The 26833-nt window shown below is 43.3% G+C and overlaps 1 pseudogene across 1 annotated transcript in view; it reads left to right on the top strand.

Moving 5' to 3' along the window:
* The first annotated feature begins 11493 nt into the window (after nt 1–11493).
* LOC145823083 (protein SIEVE ELEMENT OCCLUSION B-like) overlaps nt 11494–26833 on the top strand; it is a 48676-nt pseudogene continuing 33336 nt past the window's right edge. Inside the window, exons 1-4 of the transcript XR_014365204.1 lie at nt 11494–11968; nt 12243–12341; nt 12461–12594; nt 13156–13492. The product of XR_014365204.1 is annotated as a protein SIEVE ELEMENT OCCLUSION B-like (transcript). The remainder of the gene's footprint in view (nt 11969–12242; nt 12342–12460; nt 12595–13155; nt 13493–26833) is intronic.

The following is a 26833-nucleotide window of genomic DNA, read 5'->3' as shown; positions in this document are numbered from 1 at the left end:
GTTTTTTTTCTTCTTCTTCTTCATCTGCTTCTGCTTGTTCTTCATCATCTTCAAAACAGTGAGAAAGAAAAAAGAAAAGAAAAAAAAAATCCAAAACGACGTCGTTTTGGATTCGGGACAAATTCAAGCTTGAGAATTTCGGGGCCTATAGCAGCTCTGATATTATTAAAACCAAAAAAGAAAAAGAAGAAACAAATTTTCAATGATGTTATACAGATGAAAGGGTAGCAAATTAGTAGCCATCCAACATTATTTTTGTTGTCAATATTCCATATTAAAGACATGGAATCAGTTTATATTGTAAAATTTCTCTTTAAGATCATATGTTCATATCTCTTATATAACTTCATTTAGTTGAATTAAAAAAATATATATGTAAAATAAATATAGTCATTTTGTTTTTCATTTGAGATAATTTGATTTTTCATCTACTATTTTGTAGTTAATCTAGTAATAAATAATAAGTTTTAAAATTTTGAAATTGGAGAAATAAAATTGATTTGAAATTAAACACATTTTATGAATCATCTCACATTAGTAGAGATTAGTTTCATAAAATTTAAACTGCAAAAAAAATTAATATTTGTATACATTTGATATTTTTAATTAAGTGTGAATTTTTTTTTATGACCCATTAATATGACAATAACCTAAAATGAGACAACACGATAACACAGTAAAATAAATGGATTGGGTTAGGTTAGTATTGAAGAAATTCTGACATGAACATTTGTTATGATTCATGTGTATTTTTGTTGATTCTTGGACACGCTGATGCAGTAATTTTGAAAAAGAACAAGACACAATATGTGGAAAGATACCCACAAAATATATGATTATATATATCATTTACATGAATATTTTATTACTATGAATAATTTTGAGAATATTTTTCATATATATATAGTACTCTATGTAACGCCCTCAAAAAAATAAACCCATTAAATATATATAACATCAACATGCAATGTTAAAAAGGAAACAATTCATTATAATATTCATCAGAGTCTTACTAAACAAAAGCATTACATGTAACATCAAATTAAATGCCCTACAGGCTTACATCTTTCCAAGCCAACACTTGGACACAAAAGTATGAGTTCTAACTCATATACAAATAAAGCCCTAGGCTTGTGTGTTTACATGTACTAACAAATAAAAGCAAATAACTGAAAATAGTCTTCAAAATCCAAGTCCTTCCAAGCTAAGTCCTTGGAGGTAGCTTATCACCTGAACCTGAAAATAATGTTCTCATAAAGGGTGAGCCACAGCCCAGTAGAAATATACTAAACCGAATATAAGCATTGAATAAAGCAATAGCATTCAATAGATGGTTAACCAAGATAATCAATTACATCATTATACAGTTTCATGACACTATTGTCAATGACACGTTCCACTTTCCAACATTATCAATATGGCTCAGAACCTGGCTAAACTTACAACAGTGAATTATATATATCATATTCACATTCTTCCAATGTCAACAAACAAATGAGACTCAAGCTCAAATCAAAACACTTCATACTTCCAGATTGATACACATTTTAGTGATGTATCAATAAAAACACTTCTATATAAATAAGCACACATAAAAGTGATGCTAATGGAGTCCATCCCCTATCTCCTCCCAAACAAAATCCGGTTTAGAGGTCCATCCCCTATCTTCCCCTGAACCGTGGAGTACATCCCCTATCTCCTCCCACACAAAACAATGTATGAAAACATATAACATATACAACACACAATCAATACACATAATGTCTGTATTAATTCAGCAGTCAAAATTGATGACTTAATCAATGATTAGTTTCAGTTATCCCTAATCCACATGCAGTGTCTACAACAATCACAGCTATCCTCCACCGATAGCCCAAAACAGTTATTTCTAAACTGAAAATAAATATATCAACAATTCAATAGGCGAGTGATTTAACTTATCCAACTACACCACTTAATCAATGAATTCCTCAATTCCATGAATTTAACCATATTTCCCCAATTTCCTTAAATTAATTATACAAATTAATTTATTAATACAACTAGGGTTTTTCCCAAAATTACCAAAGTACCCCCAACATATCAAAATACTAAAACTTAGAACAAAACTTATAAGATGGAGTAGGAAATCCCTACGTCGAAGAAAATAACCAGAATGGAGAAGACAGAGATAAATACCCAAATTCCAATGTGCTCCAAATCACCAAATGTTCAGATTAAATGGAAGCCCAAGCCGCCCTCTATCTTTCTTACAAAGAACTTAAGATGGATTCACACTAGAAGTAGATGAACACCTAGAGAGAAGATGAGTTTAGAGAGAGAGAAATCGGACCTAGGGTTTGGACACTAGAAGAGGATGAAAAACTGATCAAAAACCCGATGCTGCCTATTAAAACTGGAAAGGCTCGCTCGAGCGAAGACTTGGTCGCTCGAGCGACCAGACACAAGAAAACCTCGCTCGAGCGAAGAAAATCTCGCTCGAGCCAAGAATGCAATACTTCAGGTCTATACTAGACGCAAACTCTCGCTCGAGCGACCAAACCCCGGCTCGAGCGAAGAACCAAAAACAACAGCTCGCTCGAGCGACCAACTCCTCGCTCGAGCGAAGATCCAAAATTCTGGACAGCAACACTTGGTTTCTAAACCCAACCAACCTGAAACAAACCTGCCCAACACATCCTATAACTCCAAATGAGAAAATAAGGGACACCAACAACAATTATACAATGACAGAATCTACGGAACCTAAGTCCGGATACAATAATCAAATGGAAAAAGACCGAGGTCGCTATAACCTCCCCCCCTTCAAAGAATTTCGTCCCCGAAATTAAGCATAAGTTTTTGAAAACAGGTTTTTTTTTTTATTTATAATGTGACAATTCATTAGTAAACATCTTGACCCAAAACTGGTCATTTCATCTCTTTATCAAGAGGCATCTCACAATATATATATAAAACAACATATATCTCAACCTGCATCACTATTATGCATTATTCCTTTCAATGTTAGCAATTCCCATATCAAATTCAATTGCATGATATATACAACACATTCAACAATGTAATCAACATATGCAATGTTACACTAAGCTTCTATAATGAAGCAAGTTTCAAGATACACCCATTTACCAAAACATACTCAATGTTTTACAACTTAAGACATATGTAAAGCTCTTAAGTTCAACAATATTACAAAATCTAAATACAAGATTACAAATCAATAAACATGTTCGGGTATTTTTCGCGGACTTCCAACTCACGTTCCCAAGTGGCTTCCTCCACTCCGTGATGTTTCCACAAAACTTTGACCAAAGGGATGGTTTTGCCTCGCAAAACTTGATCCCGCCTATCCAAGACTCGAATCGGTCTCTCCTCATACGAGACATCCTCATCAACCACTAAATCGGTCCAATCCAACACATGTGATGGATCCGGCTCATATTTCCGAAGCATACTCACATGAAACACGTCATGTACTCCGGACAGCTGTGGCGGCAAAGCTAAACGATAAGCAGCCTCGCCAATCCTCTCAAGGATCTCAAACGGACCAATGAACCGAGGGGACAACTTCCCACTCTTCCCAAACCTCATCAAACCTCGTCTAGGTGATATCTTCAGAAAGACATGATCGCCCACCTCAAACACCAAAGGTCTCCTCCTACGGTCGGCATAAGATTTTTGACGACTCTGTGCTGTAACAAGCCTCTTACGGATCAGCTCAACTTTCTCCGTCGTTTCCCTCACCAACTCCGGACCCAACAGAGGTGCATCACCCACCTCGGCCCAACAAACAGGAGATCTACACGGTCGGCCATACAAGGCCTCAAACGGTGCCATACCGATACTAGACTGGAAACTGTTGTTGTAGGCAAACTCCACCAACGGCAAGTGCCTCTCCCACGACCCGCTAAAGTCTAGAACACAACCCTGAAGCATATCCTCAAGGATCTGAATAGTACGCTCGGACTGCCCGTCAGTCTGAGGATGATAAGCCGTGCTAAAGGTCAACTTAGTGCCTAAGGCACTCTGCAAACTCTGCCACAACCTGACAGTAAAACGAGGATCTCTATCTGAGACGATCGTCACTGGAACCCCGTGTAACCACACTATGTCCCGAATATATAAATCGGCCAGATGATCGACTGAATCTCTAACACGCATAGGAATAAAGTGCGCCGACTTAGTCAACCGGTCTACAACCACCCAAACAGCATCACTACCTCGCTGAGTCCTCGGAAGACCCACAACAAAATCCATAGTGACGTGTTCCCACTTCTACTCGGCAATAGGCAAGGGTTGCAACAAACCCGCTGGCCTCTGATGTTCGGCCTTCACTTGCTGACAAGTAAGGCACTTAGATACGAAAGCTGCCACATCTCTCTTCATACCCCGCCACCAGAACTGGCGACCCAAATCCCGATACATCTTAGTGCCTCCCGGATGCACCGCAAGGTGTGAATGATGGAACTCTCGGAGTTCCTCCTCTCGACAAGACTCCGGCACAAACAGACGGTCTCGGTATCTCACACTGAGGTCGGGATACACCGTCAAACCCTTCTCAACCTTCCCACTGGAAATCTTCTCACGGAGGGATTCTACCTCAAGGTCACCCCCCTGAGCCTCTAACACTCGAGTCACAAGTGTAGGCTGTGCAACAACAGAAAACAAGGCCGCAGCCTCAACAGATTCGCCCAGAAGGAAATTAAACTCCCCAAGTGCACCCAACATCTCCCATTCTCGGATGGCTATACTAGCTATGACACCAACAGGTTTTCTGCTAAGGGCATCGGCCACCACATTGGCCTTTCCCGGATGATAATGCAACTCAAAGTCATAATCCTCTATGAACTCCATCCACCTCCTCTGCCTCAAGTTCAAGTCTTTCTGTGTAAACAAATATTTCAGACTCTTATGATTCGAGAATACCTCAAATCTCTCACCATAAAGATAATGCCTCCAAATCTTCAAGGCAAATATCACAGCTGCTAACTCTAGATCATGCGTAGGGTAATTCTGCTCGTGAGTTTTCAACTGACGTGAGCCATAGGCAATCACTTTCCCCTTCTGCATCAACACACAACCCAGACCCTCTCGTGAGGCGTCACAATAGACTGCATAACCCAACCCTCTCTCTGGAATAATCAAGACTGGAGCGGTGGTCAGTCTAACTTTCAACTCCTGGGACGACTTTTCACAAGTCTCACTCCATACAAATTTGACTCCCTTCCGAGTCAATCTAGTCAAAGGCGAAGCTAATCTGGAGAAATCTTTCACAAACCGACGATAATACCCAGCTAACCCCAGAAAACTGCGGATCTCAAACACACTCTTAGGCTGTGCCCAATCTTGCACCGCCTCAGTCTTGGATGTATCAACAGACACTCCTTCCCTAGAAACTACATGGCCTAAGAACTTGACCTCTTCTAGCCAGAACTCACACTTCCCAAACTTAGCATAAAGCTTATGGGCTCTAAGTAACTCAAGCATCACTCTCAAGTGTTCCTTGTGCTTCTCCTCAGAAGGTGAATAGATAAGGATGTCGTCCACGAAGACGACCACAAAACGATCTAAAAATTCCCGGAATATCCGGTTCATCAAATCCATAAAAACTGCCGGTGCATTGGTGAGCCCAAATGACATCACCAAAAACTCATAGTGGCCATACCGCGTACGGAATGCCGTCTTCGGAATATCCTCCTCCCTGACTCTTAACTGATGATAACCCGATCTCAAGTCTATCTTCGAGAAACAACGGGAACCCTTCAACTGATCGAACAGATCATCTATACGAGGCATAGGGTACTTATTCTTAACCGTAGCCCGATTCAATTTCCGGTAATCTATACAAAGTCTCAAAGCACCACATTTCTTTTTAACAAAGAGGGCCGGTGCTCCCCACGGCAAAACACTAGGACGTATATAACCCTTGTCTAGTAACTCCTGGAGTTGAATCTTCAACTCAACTAACTCGGCTGGGGCAAAACGATAAGGTGACATAGAAATCGGCGCCGTGCCGGGCACTAGGTCAATAGAGAATTCAATCTCTCGAGGCGGTGGGAAACCAACAAGATCCTCGGGAAAGACGTCCGAGTACTCACAAACCACCCTTGGCAACACAATCTGAGTGTCATCATCCTCACTAATCGAAAGGTTAGCAAGTAGACCACTAAGCTCACTCCGTCCTCGCGGAACATACCCCGGTGGCAACACACTACCAACCCGGTCCCCCAGAAAATGAAAACACTCTCCGCTCACGGTACAACAAGTGACCCTCTGGCGGTAGCAATCAATAACTGCCCGGTATGACGATAACCAGTCCATACCCAAAATAACATCGAAACCCCTCATAGGCATAACTACAAAGGAAAATGGGATTCTATGATAATCAACCTCTATATCACAACCCCTAACACCTTGTTTCAAAATCAATTCACCCCCAAGAGGTGACACTACACAAATAGGAGATGCTAACTGTGCTAACTCCAACTCCAAAACAGATGCAAATGCAGCAGACACAAAGGAATGGGATGCACCCGTATCAATCAAAACATTAGCAACCGAGTTGCAAAACAAGAAGGTACCTCTCACAACTGATGGTGTCGGCACAAGATCCTGCGCAGTAACAGCATACGTGCGCCCAGACGACCTCTGATCAACCTGCTCACCCCTAGGAGCATAAGATTGCTGTACCGACAGGGACGATGAAGCCCCCTGATTGGCCCTCGAGGCCTGACCCGACTGAGCTGGCTGCTGACCCTGAATCTGCCTCAAACCAGATGCACCAGGTGTGCCACCCAACTACGGGCAATACCTCTTCATATGCCCTGGCTGACCACACTGATAACACGAGAGTGGCTGGCCTCTACCCTGACTCTGGCTCTGAGATCGAGCCGAAGATGATGCTGCTCTCTGCACTCCTCCTCTCTGAGGACAAATTGGAGACTTGTGGCCCAGCTGGCCACACTTGAAACAGGTAATGTCTCCCTGACTGCCTTTCCCCGAACTAGCACTCGGCACAGGAAAAGTCGATCTAGAAAGGCTACTCTGAGACTGTTGAGGATTAAAACCCTTCTGTCTCCTACCATCACTCTGACCATCCTGACTCCTCTTGAAGCCCTTCTGCCCTTCCTCCTCCTCCTGCATCATGATCTCCATATGGGCTGCAGCATCAACCATACGCCCATAATCCCGAATCATAGTTCCCCCAACTCGCAGCTTGAGGCCACGCCTCAACTTCTTCTCAAACTCGATACAACGGCGTTCCTCAAACGCCACCAACTCAGGTGCAAACCTGGACAAACTAGTAAATGCAGCCTCAAACTCGGTCACTGAGGAACTCGACTACTTAAGCTGGCAGAACTGGTCTCTCAGCTTCTCCCTAACTGCTGGAGATAAGAACTTCTCCTGGAAAACATTCACAAAAGCCTCCCATGTACCTCCTATACGACCCTTAGTAAAACTTCCACCACTGACCCGCATCCCCCTTCAACTGGAAAGATGCCAAGGTCACTTTCAACCCCTCGTCTTCGATGCCACGCATCTCAAACGTCTTCGTTGTCTGTTCGAGCCATTCATCTGCCTTAAGCGGCTCTTTAGGATCACCCACAAATTCATCCGGATTAGACCGGAAGAACTCCCTCTTCATAAAGGAAGGTCCTGCATCTGCAACAACATCCCGAGCTTGATTCTCAGCTCTGAGAATGCCTACTGACTCCCTGAATGCCCCTGCTATCTCTCGGGCTAGAGCGCCCATAGCCTGCTGGCCTACTGGCTCGGCCACATTGGCCTGGCCAACTCCCTCCTGAACTGCTGGAATCTCCTCTGGCACAGGCACCTCCTGCCTACCCGGCCTACCATGCCTACCGCGTCCTCGTCCTCGTCCTGACATCCTAATAAAGGAAACAAAGACGTTAGCACATTAATAAATGTGCCGAAACTAAACACTCGCGTCCTAATGCATGGGACAACAATAATTCATTCCACGTAAGCACATAATCACATAAGCACCTACGAATTTCATTCCTGGATAATGATAGTCCCAATGCGTTGCTATAGTTCCGGTTGGAAGCAGCAGTGATCAAGTGCCTTTCCAACAAGACTACTAGAAACTCAAGGGTCCAATCAACATCCTAGAAACTACGTTCCATACCTACATAATCACATAAACATGTTATCACATAAGCATATAACATTACACTAAGTCTCTATCAAACGAGACGAACCCATTGTGATACTAATCACTTCCCACGTACCCAAAGTATTCAAACCCGGTACGCTCTGATACCAAGTTGTAACGCCCTCAAAAAAATAAACCCATTAAATATATGTAACATCAACATGCAATGTTAAAAAGGAAACAATTCATTATAATATTCATCAGAGTCTTACTAAACAAAAGCATTACATGTAACATCAAATTAAATGCCCTACAGGCTTACATCTTTCCAAGCCAACACTTGGACACAAAAGTATGAGTTCTAACTCATATACAAATAAAGCCCTAGGCTTGTGTGTTTACATGTACTAACAAATAAAAGCAAATAACTGAAAATAGTCTTCAAAATCCAAGTCCTTCCAAGCTAAGTCCTTGGAGGTAGCTTATCACCTGAACCTGAAAATAATGTTCCCATAAAGGGTGAGCCACAGCCCAGTAGAAATATACTAAACCGAATATAAGCATTGAATAAAGCAATAGCATTCAATAGATGGTTAACCAAGATAATCAATTACATCATTATATAGTTTCATGACACTATTGTCAATGACACGTTCCACTTTCCAACATTATCAATATGGCTCAGAACCTGGCCAAACTTACAACAGTGAATTATATATATCATATTCACATTCTTCCAATGTCAACAAACAAATGAGACTCAAGCTCAAATCAAAACACTTCATACTTCCAGATTGATACACATTTTAGTGCTGTATCAATAAAAACACTTCTATATAAATAAGCACACATAAAAGTGATGCTAATGGAGTCCATCCCCTATCTCCTCCCAAACAAAATCCGGTTTAGAGGTCCATCCCCTATCTTCTCCTGAACCGTGGAGTACATCCCGTATCTCCTCCCACACAAAACAATGTATGCAAACATAGAACATATACAACACACAATCAATACACATAATGTCTGTATTAATTCAGCAGTCAAAATTGATGACTTAATCAATGATTAGTTTCAGTTATCCCTAATCCACATGCAGTGTCTACAACAATCACAGCTATCCTCCACCGATAGCCCAAAACAGTTATTTCTAAACTGAAAATAAATATATCAACAATTCAATAGGCGAGTGATTTAACTTATCCAACTACACCACTTAATCAATGAATTCCTCAATTCCATGAATTTAACCATATTTCCCCAATTTCCTTAAATTAATTATACAAATTAATTTATTAATACAACTAGGGTTTTTCCCAAAATTACCAAAGTACCCCCAACATATCAAAATACTAAAACTTAGAACAAAACTTATAAGATGGAGTAGGAAATCCCTACGTCGAAGAAAATAACCAGAATGGAGAAGACAGAGATAAATACCCAAATTCCAATGTGCTCCAAATCACCAAATGTTCAGATTAAATGGAAGCCCAAGCCGCCCTCTATCTTTCTTACAAAGAACTTAAGATGGATTCACACTAGAAGTAGATGAACACCTAGAGAGAAGATGAGTTTAGAGAGAGAGAAATCGGACCTAGGGTTTGGACACTAGAAGAGGATGAAAAACTGATCAAAAACCCGCTGCTGCCTATTAAAACTGGAAAGGCTCGCTCGAGCGAAGACTTGGTCGCTTGAGCGACCAGACACAAGAAAACCTCGCTCGAGCGAAGAAAATCTCGCTCGAGCCAAGAATGCAATACTTCAGGTCTATACTAGAGGCAAACTCTCGCTCGAGCGACCAAACCTCGGCTCGAGCGAAGAACCAAAAACAACAGCTCGCTCGAGCGACCAACTCCTCGCTCGAGCGAAGATCCAAAATTCTGGACAGCAACACTTGGTTTCTAAACCCAACCAACCTGAAACAAACCTGTCCAACACATCCTATAACTCCAAATGAGAAAATAAGGGACAACAACAACAATTATACAATGACAGAATCTACGGAACCTAAGTCCGGATACAATAATCAAATGGAAAAAGACCGGGGTCGCTATACTCTAACACACAAATCACAGTGAATTCACTGGCCAAAGATTCTTGGACACCCACATTGAAAGTTAAAGATGTGGGGGTAGAGTGATTGAAAAAAGCCTAGGCTTCAACTTTATTGTCGGGGAATTTTAATTTCACTGTAAGCAAGCAAGGAAGTCGATTTAGCAGATGCCTTTTCTTTTTTTTTTCTTTTTTTTTTTTTAAATTTCATTTATGAGTTCTATATAAAGGGCGAGTCAGATTGCAAGAAGGCACACAACACAAGCCTTCATATTCTAATTTTAGAAAGAGTTTTTGCATTGTCTTGCTTTTGTCTACGTAGCCTAACATGGCCAAGATGACATCAGGTTCCGAGGAACTTATCAAAAGTGACCGAATTATGTTCAAGGGCACCGAAGACACTATGCTGATGAAGCAAATTCAGGCAACTCATGCTCCAGATGGCCATGAAATCAACGTCAGATTTATTTTTCAAATCGTTGAGGATATACTCACCCGTTCTGGCATGCATGCTCCAAGCTCCGTGACGGTATAAATATAAATTCTACATTAATCCTCCTCTTCCTTAAACAAATGAAGTTTATGTTCCACTCATGTCAACATCAAGTGCTGCAAAAATGAATGCCATCATTAATTATTATCATCATTTGGTTTAAGCAAAAGAGATGCAATGCAGCAAATTATATAAATCTGCAATTTTTTTCATTGTCGTTGCTAATTAATTCACTTGTGATTTGACTGTAGAGCATGGACATCGATGCACACGTGGAACAGATGGATGACAAAGGCCGCCAACACTCACTTGAGTCAGTGCATCCTATAATTGATCGACTTACGGGGGAGGTTATAAATTCAGAAAAATGCTACATATAATCGAATTTCTTATTCTATTTTCTCACATCTAGACACAAAGTGAGTGGATCTCTAATAAATTTATTAATGTGGGTCACATTGCTTTGTATTTGGTAGGGAAAAAAATAAGGTAAAAAAATGGGTTTTTGTATAACTTTGCTCATAAATTTATTTTAACACATACAGAATTACAGTTGTTTCATATTTCATATTTCGTATAATACAATACATGGTACGAAAATGCATGCATGTCCTTTTATAGTATTTATGCAATGTAAGAAATGCTCCAATCATGAGAGAAAGACAAGGGTAAGAGGCGTTTATTGGATTCCCTATATCATCCCTATAAAACTTGTATCATTTTTTTTTTAATTTTTATTTTATTCAATTCATTGGCATCTAGAGATTTATTTATTTTAGTTTTGTTTTTTTAATTATCTAATTAACTATTTACATTACTATTTATCCATTTTAATATGTATTATCAGATACTATTCAAGTGTATTGAAGGCAAAGATGATCATCAAGTGGCAGCCTTAATGTTTAACATGCTATCAAGCTATTCATGGGATGCTAGGCTGGTGTTAACGTTATCAGCTTTTGCATTGTACAATGGACACTTATGGCTCCTTGTTCAGACTCATACATCAAACGTACTTACAAAATCAATGGCAATGCTTAAGGGATTACCACGCATCATGGAGCACATTGACGCACCGAAATTTTGGTTTGATGAACTAAGCAAACTAATCACGGTCATGTTGGATTTGAGCCGGTGCATTGTGGCGTTGATGGAGCTACCCTCTTCATACGTCACACAGGATATGCCTGCCTTGTCAGAAGCCATGGCCACTATCCCAATTGCTGTCTATTCGACCGTTAGAGGCATGCTTACTTGTGCAAATCAGATCTACTTTGCCTATAGGTATGTTTTTGCTGTCAATGAATGCAGTTACATAAAATGCATCATCAATGTTTATTTGATAAACAAAATTAATTATGCATTACCTTATTCAAAATATCAATTTAGGGGTACAAAAATTATAGCAATTGATCATATGTAATGGCGGCGTTTCAACTTCAATAACAAATCTATGATTTTGAGAATTAACCTTGGTGGAATTTAATGGATATATGAGGTTAAAAATTGTCACTGAAACAATGTTACATGACCTATATACATATGTAGTTTCTTTCTTGAGACTACATGTACATATAATTTCAGATATGCAGCATCTGCAGGACCTACCCACCATTACTTACAAGATCAACATCATACACGACCATCTTAAGAGGAAACTCGATCTCTGCTACAAACTCATAGGTAATTAAACGCTATATCAATTGTATGGATATATATATAGGTAGGAGGACTCAATTGCTCATTGTAATGTCCTACATATGGATGGACTGATTCTAACTAAATATTATTGCTTGATGCAGAGGAGAAAAAAACTTATGAGGCACTGCTGTATATCTTTGAAATGGTCCACATAGACAACATAAAAGTTCTCAGGACGCTGATTTATCCCAAGGATGATCTGCAGCCACTCTTTGATGGTTCTACTAAGAGAAGGGTTTGAACATTGACTCTACTAGTAGTATAGTAACTACAATTAGTCTGATGAATCTATCAATGACACATGTTAAGATTATGAGTAGACTAAGGTGGTTGTATTTGTTTGTGGGATTAGACCATTGGATCATGTATCTTTAGTCAATCTCGAATCTCATATTTGGATACAAAGTGAATTTTTGGATTGACAGGCCCATATATCCCCCCATATGAGGAACTAGGGTAATGGGATACAAAATGGGGGATTATAGGGTGTCCAGATTAGAGGCTAAAAGACAAAAATATCCTCAAATTACGGTCATTACACCATTTAGTCTATGTCTAGTGATTCTCCCCCCCCCCCCAAAAAAAAGAAAAAGAAAAAAGGGATAGAATAGGATTCTACTAATCCCCCTCCTAATCTAAGACATTCCAAATGTGGGATAGGATACATAATCGTAATTTGTAAGGCATTAATAAACCCAGGACTATTAATCCAACCAAACAAACAGCGCCTACTTGTTTTCAACATTTGTAGCCTTTGCATATTCACTGATTTCTTTGCCTGTATGGCCAAAAACAGGTTAATCTGGAAGTTTTGAGGAGGAAGAATGTATTATTGCTGATATCAAGCCTAGACATCTCTCCGGATGAGCTTTCAATTCTCGAATAGATTTATAATGATTCTCGTCAACATGGAACAAGGTTGGATAATCTGTTTGAGATGGTCTAGATCCCAATTATGAACCAATCAGTGCAATGGACAGAGCCCATGCAAAGGCAGTTTGAGAGCATGCAATCCATGATGACATGGTACACGGTGCACCACCCCTCATTAATTGATCGATTGGTGATTAGGTTCATCAAGGAGAAATAGCACTTCAAGAACAAGCCCATCCTTGTGGTGCTAGACCCACAAGGTGTAGACACCCCATTTTTGACCGACCTTAAGACTCAGACGTCACCGATTGAGCACTTGGTGATGTTGCATATCGTGCTTGTTCAGAGGTTTCAGAGTCTTAGCCGCGAGCCTTGCCTCCGGACTTCCGGACTCTTTCATGCTTTGCCTCGGCTTGCGAACCAGGCTCTGTTTTCTCTGTTTGCTCTTCTCGAAGGGAGGGAGAGGTCTCGTAGATCGTCTCTCAATGGCCGTAGGCTACGTTTCGTGGTCGTAGGCCATTTTTCCCGTTTGGAGTCCGGTTTCCGGTTTTCCGGAGCCGTTGGCCATGTGCCTCGGTTCGGGACCGCTTAACCACCTCCGTTTGCTCCGGTTTTTGGCATGCATCTTGTTTGCTTCCTTTTGAGGGACACTGTGGCCCGAAAAACCAACTTCGTGGTCGAACACCACTTCCGGTGCCTAACAGCCAGCTTTCGGGGCCTCGGGTTGCGCGTTTCGGCCCCCGAACCTCCATTTTGCATCGGTTTGAGCTCATTTTTGGTAGGGACCTCAGTTTCATTATTGGAAAGGTCGTAGAAGGGTGGGAGGCCAGTAATTGTTCTGACAACCAGTTTTATTCCTCCATCGCCCTCCGTCGCCCGTTTTTCCCACTTGAAAGCCAAAGTTGACCAACCTAAGGCCACTTTTTCTTGCCCCAAACCACATATTTGTGTTGTACACACCTGGAAGGCCACCAATATCACATGGCCAGCCAGTAATTCTTTCTGACCCTTTTGAACCCCTTCTAAAAGTGGCATTTTCTCTCTCCTGGTTCACTTGCTCCAGTTTTTTACTACATGGTTGTGTTGTACACACATGAGAGGCTCTTTTTTTGGTATGGCCGGCCATTAATCCTCATTGACCCTTTTGACCCTTGGCCAGCCGACCATGGGGAGAGCCAGCCAGCTACCTGCAACCTCAATAACCAGCCGGCCTTGCTCCTTGCTGCAGGTATATTTCAAATATGCATCTCTTTTCCCCCCAGATTTTGTATCCGGGAGGCCAACTTTTTGGGGGAAAACTTGAATTCATTTCCCTCCCATTTTCCCCCCCTTTTCTCCCCCTCTTTTGCCTATAAAACCAGCCTCCTAGCTCTGGTTTAAGGGTTAGAAAATTTGCCTTTGAGCTCCCATATTGTATCTCTCTCCCTCTACACTTCCAAGCTTCAAACCTCTCAAGTCCTACACTCATTTCTACACCACCACCTAACACCACACCACCACTCCATTCCAGCAGCTTGGAAGGCCTTCTCAGAGCTTTGGAGGCACCTTTTCTCAAGCCAAAAGGCTGCTAAAGTTTGGTCTTCAAGGGTGAGCAACATTTCTTCTCTTTTAAGCTTATTTTTGTATCATTTCTAAGCCATACATGCTTGCATATTTGGGCTCCGACCCTAACTGAAAATAGTCTTTTTTTGATGTATTTTTCATGTTTGTTTTAGGGTCCTTCCATGTTTAAGGTCCCTAGCTACCACTTGCTTCATTACCGCTCTTGTGTGCCTATTTCTTGTGTAGTATTTTTGGCCTACGTGTAGACTGTTTTGAGCTCTGTCATAAACTGTAAAGTGGTTTATTTTGAGCCCTTCTTCAACATTGTTGAAGGGTTCATCACTGGTTGAGGCTTCCATTTGCCACTTGCCTTTATATCCCTCTTTTGGCCTTATTTTTGCATGATTTGTTAGCCCCTTGTGTTTGCATTTTTGGACTCTGGTCCAAACTGTAAATGGCCTTATTTTGACCCCCTATTCATGTTTGATCAAGGGTCTTTTGCTGTTTGAGGCCCATTTTTTACACTTTGTGTTTAAGCCTCTTTTTAGGCCTTATTTTGCATAATATTTTAGGCTTGCTTATGCACTGTTTTGGGCTCGGTTGTAAACTGTAAAGAGCTTCATTTTCAGCCCCTCTTCAACTTTTTTGAAGGGATCTTATCCATTCAGGGCCAGAAGCTGCCACTTGCTTCATTACCTCTCTTTCGGGGCCATTTTTGCATGCTAGCTTAGCCCCATTTGTGTTCATTGTTTGGCCTTGCTTGAAACTGTAAACATGCTTGTTTTGGGACTTCCTTGAATCTTTCTTCACACTTCATGTTCAAATAGTACATGTTTTGTATAGCTATAGGTCATCGCGCATGCCTAGTTTTGCATTTCGGGTCTCATTCCATGCATCGGGTGCCATGTTTCCATGATTCGGGGCTGTTTTGGGTCATATTTTAGCGCTGAAATTTCCATGCTAGTATGCCATATTCCATGCCTTGCCATGTCTTGTTAGAGTGGCATTCGTGCTTTAGGTTTGGTCCTCGGTTTGCGTGCATGTGTGCACGCATTCTGAGTTGTCTCATTTTCATCGCATGGCCTCCTATGTGAGTGCGGCTGAGGTCCACTCATGTTGGTGTAAGCCCATATTGCATTGTGTATGCCGTTTCATTTGATAGCATTGTGTATGCTAGGATGTATGTTAGTGCATTGTGTATGCCATGTTACCTTGTGCATCATGTATGCCATCTCATAGCATTGTGCATGCTAGGTTGTATATTAGTTGCATTTATGCATGTCATGCATATTGCATTGTGCTTGGGATAGGAGTTAGCCCGAGCACGGGAAATGAGGGACGTTTCGTACTTCGAGTGACGGAACATGTCTCAATTCCCAGTCACCGACACTCCGGATTATCCGTGATGGAGTTAGGTCTTGTTGTGTTTTCATATGCATTCATTGCATATTGAGTTGCACAATTCAACTCCTCGGCCATCATGCATCGAGATGCGTGATTGGTGGCACAAGGATCGAGGACTACACTCCCTGAAGAGTAGTCATGCATACATGTGTGAAAATATATTGCCATGCCCCTTTCCTGCTCTCTGTTGCAGCGAATCAAGAATCAGCAATCTTCCGGGGCTTGGCGCGCTTTCCAAAAAATATTGCAAAACAGAGGCTAATTATGGCATCACAGTGGATTTCCGTGCAAAGGCGACCCGGACATGCATCATCCATCATTTGGGAAAGAGTCAAGGCAGTCCCTGGCTTGCGTGCCTGTTTATTGTTTTCTTAGTTAATTTGGTAATTAATTAGGATTTTTGTAATTATTTGGACTGTAATTATTTGGGACTGTATATTATTTATTCGGACCCTCTGCGCAAGGGCAATGCTGTAATAAGTGTGCGTGTGTGTGATGTATGTCTTCCAACCCCACGTCTTTCTCCCTTTTATTTGCCCGCTTATGATGGTTAGATTAGGGCATGTTTTGATTAGCATACAGTATGATAGCATGTTTGCATTCATTCATCTGTTTTGCATGCACCGGGCTCGGCGCATCATACTAACTGCATTGTATTTTCAATTCCAAAGTTGAATACATGTTAGCTGTAGCATTTCATATGCCATGTTTAGAATAGCCGAGCCTGCTATAGTTGCACTTTTGCATGTGTTGCATTAGGCATTTCTGTATAATTAGGGTCATGCATGGATTTCTAATTAGCTTCTGTTTTGGCTTGGAGTACTCGGTAAGTTTTATGCTTTACCATCCTTGCATGTGTGTGAGTGACTGGCATGAATAGCATGCTTACCATGAGGCTATATGCTTATGTGATATAACTGCCTGAATGCCTGTGGGTGAAGGTTGGGTTATTTGAATTGGAACAATTCATCAAATGTGTGTTTTAAAGCCCACTAGATAGTGACAAAATCATGTTTTCTAAGCCCACCTGAGGGTGGCAAATCCACGTCTTAGCCTACTTGCGGGTAGCACCATCAAACCATTTTCAAACAAACGAACATGAAATGTTTTGTTCCAATTCAGGCGACCCAGTCTATACTTGTATGCTGAGCGCATCACATAGTAATCTAGGCTAATAACCGGAATAAGAACACATAATGTTTTCAAAAATAGATATAATGGTTAGTAGAGGCCGATCTTTGATCGAGCGAGCGGGGGTGCTCACGAAGTGACCTTCCCCAATCGTACCCAAGTTCCCGAGCCGAGGCAACTTTGGTGATGATGGACACGTGGCCTTATGCAAACGAGTCAGGGTTTCCTAAATTTCCCCAAAATAAAACATTTAGGTGGCGACTCTATATCTGGCAAAGCAGTCCATGTTTGGCACTTCTTTTCTAAAAAAAATCTGTTTTCTCAAAAACGATTTGCCGGATTTGGACTCTTTGGTTCAGACTTAGAACCGTGACAATTTGAGAGTCCGAACTGTAGTGAGCCCAATATCAAACGGAACACGGGGGACTCGTTCCTCCCCGGGGCGTTCGGGGGACGTCTAGAGTTTCGGCGACTCTGCTGGGGAGTTAGAGAACTTGACTCGAACTCATGATATTTGGTTTTGACTACACTTGTGTGTTTCTTTGCATTGCATTTGCATTGGTGCGCCTAGGACACCGTGTTTGCCATCTGCTATTCCTGAACGGTTTACCGGAGGCTTGTCTTGTCAAGGCATGACCATAAGGCTGACCGGTTGTGGGCTCTACCAGTATGGGAACACAAACCCCGGTTTTACCGGGGCACCCTTTTTGACCATTCGACCTAGTGCATATTCGGATCCATAGTGACCATTCCAAACTAGGACAGGTTGCTTACCCGTTTATAGGTTGTTTGAAACCGCTGCGTGCGTAGTGAAACCCTAGCTCCTGAGAAAATAGGACAGGGAAACCCTATCCCAACATAGGGGTGTTTTGGCTCTCACTTATCTATTATGTGCTGTAAGAGTGCGTCTCTACAGGGAAAATGCATGTATCAGTTTATGAGTTTGGGGCATCAGGCCTGCGGGCATCAGTCAGTATTTGAGAATCAGTTATCTGCGGGTATCAGAGATTCAGTTTTGGGGACAGTGATTCAGGGATAATAATTAGTGTTGGAGGACAGTGTGTATTCAGCTTGTCGACCGTGTGTTGTTATGCCTGGCTTTGTGTCATGCATTTACTTTAAGCTGTTATGCTGTCTGTTTATCTGTTTATTTCTTTCCTTATTGCTTTATTTATCTTTTTACTAGGGCAGTTCTAGCACAATTGCTTCCGACCCAGTAGATATTCCCCAAGCACTTTGGACAAGAGGTCGCCGACTCAATCGATCCGAGGATCTGGTTGACGGACAGCCAGTGTTTCATTCTCTATCCCCAATTGTCAGAAAAAGGCCGAGAAGACGCAGTGTGTCTGAGCAGAGGTTACCAGAATAGTGGTCTACCCTAGCAGTGAACAGTCGGGCTGAGGTTTTAGTTTCTGCCGTAGAAATACACATACCCGTCAGTCAGCAGGATCAACAGAGTGTAGCCGGAATGGAGGAAATGATGCGCCAGCTCCAAGAGAGCATGAAACAAATGCAGGAGGACGCCGCCCGCCAAGTAGAGTTCTCTAGACAACAGGCCACAGTCATGGCTCAGCAAGCTGAGCTAATCACTAGACTGCAACAGCAAACTCCACCAGGGGTCCCGTTACCCGAGCAAGCACCTACTGTCCAGAATGCTCTGCCAAACACCCAGAACACCTTACCCAATATCCAGAACGTCTAAGAGGACACGGACCTCCCAACGGGGCCAGCTCCGCCCCCGCTTCCGCCTCAACTGTCCAAAACCCATACACCCAACCACCCGGACTCTCCTTTCGAGTTCGAAATAGACCATACAGCTCTGAAACTGAGCAAGCTCGAGAAGCTTTTCAAGAAATCACAAGGGGTAAAGGCTATTCCGGATATCGAGGACGGATATACCGATGTGGCCGTAACTTTGCCAGATAGATTCAAGATGCCGCAGATTGATCGTTTTAATGGATCCGGAGATCCCATGGTCCACCTCCAGTTATTCTCAGATATACTGCGGCCAATGGGCGTAACCCGACCACAAAAGCTTTCGCTGTTCAGCCGAACCCTGTCGGGTGTGGCCGCTATCTGGTACGCAAAGTTAGAAGATGAGGTAAAGAGAAGTTGGGATGAAATGACAGAGGCCTTTGTCGCACAGTACTCGTACAATACCCAGATCGAGATTACAACTCGTGATCTCGAAATGACAAGGCAGGAGCCCAAAGAAACTTTCTCAGATTTCGTAACTCGGTGGAGGGCGAAGGCATCGATGATGACTTTGAGGCCCACTGATAAGGACCAAATCCGGATGATTGTGCGCAATCTCCAACCAAAATTGATGCAGAAGATGATTGTACTCCCCTTTCCCACCTTTTCGGATCTACATGAGATGGGGGTACAAATCGAGGATGCGATGAAGCAAGGTCTGATCGACCAGGATAGGGAGCAACCCCGGAGAACATTTAACCGCAACAATAACGCAGGCCCGAGTGGAGCTGCAACTGCAAGAGCTTCGGAGGTCAGCATGGTCGCCACCATGCCCCCTCCCCTTCCAAGGCCTATGGCAGCCACACCCTTCTCCGGTGCATCCGGAAGTAATACCCAGACCACTAAATACCAGCCCAGAGGCCAAAGAACCTTCACCCCACTATACATGCCTTTGTCTAAGGCTCTGGGGGTCTTGATCAGAAAGGGGCATCTAAAACCCCTAGAGCCGAGGCCATTGCCGAATCCACTCCCTCCCTCTCACAACCCAGCCAAGTACTGTGCATATCACCAGCAGCACGGTCATGATGCTGACCAATGTTTCAGGCTGTGTCACGAGATTCAAGACCTCGTTGACAAAAATGTGATTTTGCTGCCAGAAAAACCCAACGTCACAACCAACCCCCTCCCTACACACAACCAAACTCCACCTCCCAAAAGAGTCAATCTTATCCAGATTGGGGTCGTGTCTTACGATCCTAGCATCTATATTACTCCAACTCATCTACCTAAGCCGGAGGTGCTCCTTCCCGACTGCACTGACTTCTTGTGCATGATGGACATCTCCACAACCCAACCAAAATCGACGGTGGTGACCATCGAAGATGGGGCAGGGCAGACTTCAGGAAAGAATGGGATTGTTGAGTCTGGGATTGAACAGAGTTTTGCTGGGGAAGCCTATGATCCAAGTGAGTACATCTTTGTCAACAAGCCAGATTGGGCTGGGTATAGAATTGCCAGAGAAGGAAGAGCTGTGTGTGATCCAGGGGGATGGATTTGGGCAAGGGGCAAATGATTTGACGGCTGTGCAGGAGGACTTTGCCAACCTACAGTTTTTCGATGACCAAGAATCAGGGGACGCGGCAGTCAACTGGTTTGATTATGAGGAATCGGCAGAGGCCACTGGATGGCTCGATGATCAACCAGATGTGGTGGAAGAAGCCCAACCAGAACAGGGCCCGGTAGGGGCGAGAGTATCAACTGTGGTTGGAAGGGCCAGAAGTCAGGTTATATTGCCGGAGAGCGCCGGTACAAAGAATTTCGCTCAGGACAGAAGCATTGTGAATGCAGGAAAAGTTGAACAACACACTGCACTGACGCAGGTAGAACAACAGGGTTCTGAGAGAACCGGGAAAGCCAAAATCCATGAGGGGATCGGAAGTGCTGCAGACACAAGAACAGAGGATGCTGTGAGCATGAAGGCTGAAAGTGCTGTGAGTACAAACATGTCCGAACTAGACAGGTGCCTTTTGAATGCCAACGGAATGTGGTGGGAAGACGATGACTTATGTCTTGCCCACACAGACGAAGACTGGGGAAGCAATCAACCGGACGACACCTGGTACCTCGATGAGGTTGATCACATGACAAGAAGCGAGCGGTACTTCAAGCCCCTGCACCTAGACCAACCCGAGGCATCTGGGAAAGACAAAGAAGCCGAAAGACAGAAAGAGAAGCAGATCGAAGAGGAAGCTGTATTGAAACAGCTAAAGAAGATACAAGCAGACATCTCCATCTGGGGACTGCTTATGGCGTCGCGAGTACATAGACAGGCTGTCTTATCTGCTATGGACAAGTCCAAACTCTCCATAGATACTACACTAGAACAGCTGGTTGGGCTGGTTTTTCCGGGAGGAGGTTCCCCGGCATTAACCTTTTCAGACAAAGAACTACCGCCTGAGGGCACAAATCACAACAAACCCCTCTACATTTCCGTGGAATGTAGAGACAAGTGGATACCGGTGGTACTTGTTGATACCGAGTCCTCCATCAATGTCTGCCCAGCCAGAACATCATATGCAATCGGGTTGAAGCCCGCGGACATCGTGCCAACTACTCAGGTGATCATAGCATATGATAATACTAGCAGGGAAGTGATGGGGACTGTCAAAATCCAGACTCAAGTTGGTCCCGGACAACACAACATTGAATTCCATGTCATGGACGTTCCCGCAACCTTCAATCTACTTTTGGGGCGACCGTGGTTGCACCAGGTTAAGGCAGTCTCTTCCACCTTACATCAGATGTTGAAGTACCCTCATGGGAAGGTGGTGGCTATTGTCTTCAGGAATTCATCAATCCATCCGCCGCCGAAAGTGTCCACGCCAGTCTTGAAAATCGAGCATGGCACTGAGGATGTGTTCTTATCAGGGTTCACTTTGGCTGATGCTCGAGTGGTGCAGAATATTATGGCTGTGAATGAGGGGGTGTACATCAGTGCTCAATCCGTCTACCTCATGAACAAGTTACAACACATCCCCGGAATGGGATTGGGAAGGAGCGGCCGGAAGGGCGTCGCAGCATTGGCCGAAGTGCCACACAACCCTCATACTGTAGACACCCCATTTTTGACCGTCCTCAAGACTTGGACGTCACCGTTTGAACACTCGGTGATTATCCATGTTTGTGTTCGTTTGGAGTTCCCGGAGGTCTCGGCTCGCGCGCCTTGCCTCAGGATCCTCGAACTCGACCGTTTAGTGTCTGGTTTTGCACCAAACACTTGCATCTTGCCCTTGAGAGGCAGTGTGGGGCTTGTAGACCATCCCCACCCACCACCGACAGTGGCTAGAGGCCGCCGGCTGGTGTTTGCTGCCACCGGCAATGTTTATTGCCGGCCGGCACTATTTGTTGCCGGTCAGCACTATTTTGTGCCGGTCGGCACTCTTTTTGGCCAAGATGGCATTTTTGGCCGGCCGGTTACTGTGTAATTTCTTTTTGAGATATTTTTAGGCAGCTGTATTGCAGTGACTTTCCCTCCATACACGTGTATGGAGGGATGGCCCTCTAGTTTGGCTTAACTTGTAAGCTTTACAATAGATAGGGGGATCTCTCTCTAAGGCAAGAAAAGAGGAGAGACTTTAGACATTTTAGAGAGGAAAAAAGACAGAGAGAAGCTCTGGTTTTAGGGTTTGAGTTACATATATTTTCTATCTCTCTTTCCCTTTCATTTGTTCACTAGGTGCTTTGTGTCTTACTATTGCACACAAACACCTAGTGTTTCACCTTCCTCTCGGAGCTGAGGTTCTAAAGAGTTTGTTTTGAAGTTTTGGTGTTGGATTCAAGCTCAAGGAGGCCATTGGAGCACCATTTGTGAAGAGGTCATCAAGGGTGAGAATCTAGTCCCATTTTCTCCCATTTTTGCATTGATTTTATACCTATCTTAGAGCTGTTTTTGTGCTTATTGTATAACATTAAAAAGTTCTGTTTTTAGGCCCTCTTTATTGTTTATTAAGAGTGTTTTGTTGTTTGAGGGTTGTTGACCACCCTTAGGCCTTAAAAGGCCTCATTTTGAGCCATTTTGTGCTAGTTCCGGGATTTTGGTGTTGAGGTCTCTTCACCACTGAAATCTTGAGGGATTTCAGTGGTGAAGATGATGCCTTGAAGTCCCAAGAAGGAGAGGGCCACCCCCTCTCCTTGTTGTCCTTGAAAAGGGCATGTTTTGGCCTCTTAAGGAAGCCTATGTTTGAGTGTGTGTTGAACATGTTTGGGCTGTTTTTCATGCTTATATATCCATAATATAACATGATTTCAAGTTGGTTTTGGAACTCCATGCATGCTTAGCATAGTTGCCATGTAATGCCTTGTTTATGCCTTAATGTGCCTTAGGTTGTTAGCCTTTGTTGGAGCATGTTTTAGGCTTAGTCTTGTGAAGATTATGTGCTTATTTTGCCATGTTCTAGGTCTGTCCATAAGTGTTTGGGTTGATTTTGGCATGCTTGATATAGCTCCTTTGTATTTGGGCTTGTTGGCCTTGAGTATGTACATGTGTAGTATGGCATCTTTGCATTGTTTTGGTGATTTGGGATCATTCTATATGCCATTTCAGTCCCATTTCCATGCTTGTTTGATTGCCTTGCATGTCTCTTTAATGCCTCATAAGCTTGTGTAGCAATGCTCCATGTTTTGGTGCTTATTCATGCTTTTGTTTTGAGTCATTTGAATGCCATTTAAGTGATCCTTGAGGATTGTATTAGCATGATTTCAAAGCTTATAATGCATGCTAATTGTTCATATTTGTCCCTTTCAAGTGTGCTTGAATGTTGCTTGATTTGCGCTTAAGTGTTGGTCCTTATGTGCATGTGTGTGTATATGCCATTTAGCCCTCACTTTTTAGTACTTTGGCCACTGTTTTAGGCCTTATTAGAGCTGCCTAATTCATGTATAAGACCACCTTTCCATCTATTTGCATTGCCATATGTATGCTTGCATGATTGCATAATTTCATTGTCATGTCATGTTGCATCCTTAGCTTGTATGCCTAGGTTGCATTGCATCTTGCATGCATTCCTTGTCCTTTGACTTGGGTGATAGGGATTGGGAGTTTTGTTTGATTGGTTTGCATACATTTGAAATCAAAGTTGCATACTTGGTTCTTTGGGCCATCATGCATGGAAATGCGTGATTGGTGGTCCGAGAATCGAGGCACATGCCTCTTTGAGTCATTACAATGATAAGGGACATGGTTGATGCATACATGCTTTGAATTGTGCTGCCATGCTTCGCCTTGCCCTCTGTTGCTGTGAGTTGCAGGTTCTGCAGGAATGCTCTGCCGACCGGCGGTGTAATGTGCCGACCGGTAACAATTTCTCTGCCGACAGATTCAATTTTGTGCCGATGGCCATACCACACTGCCGGTGGCAATTTCAATCAGCCGGTGGTGATCCTCTCTGTCCAAGGGAGTAGTCCTGAGACTTTGACAGCCTCCAGAGGAGGAAAGGAAGGAAAACAGAGGCAGCTTGCGCATGGCGGCGCGCTTCTCGAGGCGTTTTACTATTTTTCTTAGTCTATTTAATTTGTTAATTAAATTAGGCAATTTGTAATATTAATTATCTTGCGTAGTTAATTAATTTGTAATATTTATTCGGTCCCTCCGAGCGAGGGCAAATCTGTAATAAGTGTGCGTGAGTGTGTGTATGTCTTCCAACCTCACGTCTTTCTTCCCTTTTATTTACCTGCTTATGATGGTAGATTAGGGCATGTTTAAATTCAGCATACCTTATGCTATGCATGCGTGCATTCATGCATTTTGTATTACATACATTAGGCTCGGTACATCACGCTAACCGCATTTGTACTTCAAATTCTAAACTGAATATGTGATAGTTGTGCATTCTCACATGCCATGTTTAGGATAGCCGAGCCTATTCTAGCAACACTTTGTATGCGATGCATTAGGCACTTAACATGGACTTGGATCATGCATGTTTGCTAACGAGTTCTTTGTTTTGGCACGGAGTACGATGTAAGTATTTCCGCTTTAGCATATCGCATGAGTGTGAATGTTACCATGACAGCATGCTTAACATGTGGCTAGATGCTTATGTGTTATAACTGCTTGAATGCCTGTGGGTGAAGGTTGGATTGTTTGAGTTGGAAAAACTCGTTGAAATCCGTATTTTAGCCTACTTGCGAGTAGCAAATTCCAAAGCATTTTCAAACCAAACGGATATACAATGTTTATTTCCAAATTAGACAATCTAGTCTATACTTGTTTGCTGCGCGCATAACATAGTAATTCTAGGTTAATAAATGGAATAAGAACACATAGCGTTTTTCAAAATCGGATATCATGGTTAGTAGAGGCCGGTCTTCGGACCGGGCGAAAGGGGGTGCTCATAGCTGACCTTCCCCGATCGTACCCAAGCTCCCGAGCCGAGACAACTCCGGTGATGACGGACATGTGGCCTTCGGCACCGAGTCAGGGTTTCCTAAATTCTCCCATAAAAAATATTTAGGTGGCGACTCTGTATCTGGCAAAGCAGTCCATGTTTGGCACTACTTTTTTAAAAATCTGTTTCTCAAAACGATTTGCCAGATTTGGACTCTTTGGTTCAAGATTAAGAACCGCGACACAAATCGAGTCCGAACTGTAGCATGAGGCCCGCGGGCGCTGTTACAGTTTCTAGAGACTCTGCTGGGGAGATTTAGAGAGCCTGACTCGAACTCGTGATATCCCGTTTTGATTTCATTTATGTGTTTCTTTGCATTGCATGTGCATTGGTGCGCCTAGGAACACGGTGTTTGCTATCTGCCATTCCTGAACGGTTTGCCGGAGGCTTGTCTTGTCAAGGCATGTCCATAAGGCTGACCGGCTATGGGCTCTAATAGCATGGGAACACAAACCCCGGTTTACCGGGGCACCCTTTTTGACCATTCGACCTAGTGCATATTCGGAATCTATAGTGACCCTTCCAAACTAGGACAGGTTGCTCACCCGATGTTAGGTTGTTTGAAACCGCTGTGTGCGTAGTGAAACCCTAGTTCCTGACAAAATAGGACAGGGAAACCCTACCCCAACATAGGGGTGTTTTGACTCTCACTTACTTGCTATGTGCTTTTAGAGTGTATCTCTACAGGAACGCATATACCAGTTTGCGAGTTTGAGTATCAGGCCCGAGGGCACCAGAATCAGTATTGTTGAGAATCAGTTATCAGGAATCAGTTATCTGCGGGTATCGGGTTCAGTTTTTGGGAACAGAAATCTGGGAACAGTGATCAGCAGTAGGGTACAGTTGTCTGGCTACACCCGTGTTTGATCAGTTTGGGCTGAAATGCTGTCTGTTTTTCCTTTCAGTTGAGAGAGTGGCAGAGTTGATACAGAATAGCCAGGGTCTCCCCTTTGCTGAGGCAAGATTTATGGCGGCACAAAGTTCAGAAGAAGTTGTGGTTATGGCGGCTGCATCGGAGCAGGGGACCGCTCCGCAGAGTGAGGCCAGCATCAGTATGTCATACCCGCCCAGGTCGCCCGTTGTGCACCCGATTTGGGCTCCCCAGTTATACCAGGCTCGTGAGCCCACCACCTTCGAATTGATGGGGATGATAGGCGATCTCCAAAGGTCTGTGGCAGACCTAGCCTATGGAATGTCGGCTTCACCGCCAACGACGTCATATGCCGGGAATTTCGTACCACAGGAGCCCCCGCTACTGGGGCGGATTGTGATAGAGCTCAGCCAGCCAGAGGTGGCTTCCAGCTACAGCCGCGACATGCCAACATCAACCCCGACCCTTGATCAGGCTGAGGCCAGAGGAAAGAATAAGGCAAAGGTAGATGC

The sequence above is a fragment of the Camellia sinensis genome, chromosome 1 (genome assembly GCF_055761805.1).
Source record: "Camellia sinensis isolate YWXY chromosome 1, ASM5576180v1, whole genome shotgun sequence".
Classification (NCBI taxonomy): domain Eukaryota; kingdom Viridiplantae; phylum Streptophyta; class Magnoliopsida; order Ericales; family Theaceae; genus Camellia; species Camellia sinensis.
The sequence above is the reverse complement of the archived record's forward strand: the minus strand, read 5'-3'. Positions and strand labels throughout refer to the sequence as shown.